The sequence below is a fragment of the Dipodomys ordii genome, unplaced genomic scaffold, assembly GCF_000151885.1.
Source record: "Dipodomys ordii isolate 6190 unplaced genomic scaffold, Dord_2.0 Scaffold2, whole genome shotgun sequence".
Classification (NCBI taxonomy): Eukaryota; Metazoa; Chordata; class Mammalia; order Rodentia; family Heteromyidae; genus Dipodomys; species Dipodomys ordii.
Window position 1 is genome coordinate 2,391,313 of NW_012267218.1, and position 2,892 is coordinate 2,394,204.

The 2,892-nt window shown below is 48.5% G+C and overlaps 2 protein-coding genes across 2 annotated transcripts in view; both read right to left on the minus strand.

Moving 5' to 3' along the window:
• Window positions 1-318, minus strand: part of Tecpr2 (tectonin beta-propeller repeat containing 2) — a 57,093-nt gene extending 56,775 nt beyond the window's left edge. Inside the window, exon 1 of the mRNA XM_013016650.1 lies at window positions 184-318. The gene's annotated coding sequence lies outside the window, so the exon portion shown is untranslated. The remainder of the gene's footprint in view (window positions 1-183) is intronic.
• LOC105983174 (tectonin beta-propeller repeat-containing protein 2-like) overlaps window positions 1-2,892 on the minus strand; it is a 22,679-nt gene that overhangs the window by 10,869 nt on the left and 8,918 nt on the right. The gene's annotated exons all lie outside the window — the stretch shown is intronic.

The window sequence follows — 2,892 nt, forward strand, 5'->3', positions numbered from 1 at the left end:
CCACTTGAGCCACATTGCCACTTCCGGCTTTTTTCTTTTTGCTTCTGTGGTGCTGAGGAATGGAACCCAGGGCCTCAGGCATGCAAGGCAAGAGCTCTACCACTGAGCCACCTTCCTAGCCTCTAGGGCCACTTCTGTGACAAGGCCCAACACTAAGAGCAAAAAAGTCTTTATGAAATGTACCTTTTCCTTGGTTGAGTTCCAACCTGTTTGACAGACTTTTCTTCTGTGTAGAAGAGCAGACTTCTCTGCAAGGTAGAGACAAGCAGCACCTTCTGGCTGTAATCCAGCTGCACAATGGAGGATGGTTCTTCCAATACCAAGTGTGAGTTGCAGATCCCCTGTGAGAATCAGTGAGACCTGGGGTCAATGTTGTGTGGTGGAACCCCTGCCAAGCAAGCCGAGGCCCTGAGGTCTAGCTCAAGCACCGCCCAAAAGCAAGTATGTTTTGATTTCTTTTTTTTTTTTTTTGTCGGTCGTGGGGCTTGAACTCTGGGCCTGGGCGCTGTCCCTCAGCTCTTCAGCTCAAGGCGAGCGCTCTACCACTTCAGCTCTTATTTTATTCACATTTACTGCTGGACTAGCAGCTACTGCAGTCCTGCTTCCGTCTCTCAAGTAGCTGGGATGTGCACATGAGGCACCTTGATATGGGCTTGCTCTGTTGCCCAGGCTCACCTCTCTGTCTCTGCTTCCTGAGATTACAGGTGTCCTCCATCACGCTTGGCTTAAATGTTTGTTTCCAAGTGATGTGGCATGAGGTAGATGTTAACATTTACTATTATTAATAAGAACTTTTCCAAATGGCATTGCAGTAGGTTGACACTGAATCTAAAGAAATCAAAACAGCCGGGCGCTGGTGGCTCATGCCTGTAATCCTAGCTACTCAGGAGGCTGAGATCTGAGGATCGCAGTTCAAAGCCAGCCCGGGCAGGAGAGACTGTGAGACTCCTATCTCCAATAAACCACCAGAAAACCGGAAGTGGCGCTGTGGCTCAAGTGGTAGAGCACTTGTCCTGAGCTGAAGAGCTGAGGGATAAAGCCCAAGCCCAGAGTTCAAGCCCCACGACCGACCAAAAAACAAGCAAAAAAGAGCTGGGTTGGTAGTTCTAGTGCTAGTGCTCGTTAGTAAGTGAGAGGCCCTGAGTTCAAACCCTAGTACTGCCCAGGTACCCCCCAAAAAACAAAAAAGCGAAAAAGAGAAACAAACACCTAAATGATTGTTTAATTTTTCTTAACATGTTCTCAGTAAGTTGACACTAGTGACTCATGCCTGTAATTCTAGCTATACTGGGAGGCTAAGGTTGGGAGGATCACAGTTCAGGGCCAGTCTGGCAGAAAAGTTCTCAACTAACAGTTGGATGCCCTGACATGAACTTGTCATCTATGTCTAGTGATCAGTGGATATGGAAGGCTAGGTCAGGAGGATAATAGTTCTAGGTTAGCCTGGGCAGAAAAATCTGGGAGATTTCCACTTCAACACAAGGATCTATGTATTGTGTCTGCCATTCCAGGAAGCATAAAATAGGTGGACTGTGGTCAAGGCAAGCACCTGGGTAGGAAGTGAGAGCCTACCTCAAACAGCATAAAAAAGTGGGCTAGAGGGGCTGGGAAGGTGGCTCAGTGGTAGAGCGCTTGCCTTGCATGCTCAAGGCCCTGGGTTCGATTCCTCAGCACCACATAAGCAAAAAGCAGGAAGAGGTGCTGTGGCTCACGTGGTAGAGTGCTAGCCTTAAGTGAAGAGCTGAGGGACAGCGCCCAGGCCCAGAGTTCAGGCCCCACGACCGGACCCCCCCGCCCCGCCAAAAAAAAAAAAAAAAAGTGGGCTACAGGAGTGGGATGTAGCTCAGTGGTAGAGCGCTGCCAAGCAACTACAGAGTCCTGGGTTCAATCCCAGCACCAAAAAAGAAAAGACAAAAAAAGAAGTTTAAAGACAATGGGCTAGGGCTGGGAAGGTGGCTCAGGGGTAGAGTGCTTGCCTTGCATGCAGGTGGCCCTGGGTTCGATTCCTCAGCACCACATAAGTATAAGCGCTGTGGCTCAAGGGGTAGAGCACTAGCCTTGAGTTAAAGAGCTGAGGGACAGCGCCCAGGCCCAGAGTTCAGGTCCCACGAACTACAAAAAAACAACAACAAAAACTGGACAATGGGCTAGAGGCACTGGCACGCTACGTGGTCCAGTGCTTGGTTAGTACACAGGGACCCTGAGTTCCTATGTGTGTCTGACCATACAAAACGATACTTATGGAAATGAACTGCAGGAAATGGAGAGAGACTTTTTCTTCTCCTGTTTTCATTTCCTTTTCTTTTTGTTCTGTTTATTTATCTGTCTTTGGGGGTGGAACAGGAGGCACAGAAATGGAGGGACAAAGGATAAATACATATTGGACACTATGTTGAAAATGAACTACACAATTTATGGGTGGGAGGTGGGAAGGAAAAATTGGGAGAGATTTGAGGGAAAGGGTGACATTGTCCAAAAAGAAATGTACTCTTGGGCTGAGAATTTGGCTTAGTGGTAGAATGCTTGCCTAGCATGCATGAAACCCTGGGTTCAATTCCTCCATACCACATAAATATAAAAAGCTGAAAGTGGTACTATGTCTTAAGAGGTAGAGCACTAACCTTGAGCAAAAGGAGGTCAGGAACAGTGCCCAGGCCCTGAGTTCAAGCCCAAGGACTGGCAAAAAGAAAAAAGAAAGGCTGGGAAGGTGGCTCAGTGGTAGAGCACTTGTCTTGCATGCACGAGGCCCTGGGTTCAATTCCTTAGCACCACATAAGCAAAAAAGAAAAAAGCCGGAAGTGGCGCTGTAGCTCAAGTGGTAGAGCACTAGCCTTGAGCTGAAGAGCTGAGGGACAACGCCCAGGCCCAGAGTTCAGGCCCCACGACTGGACC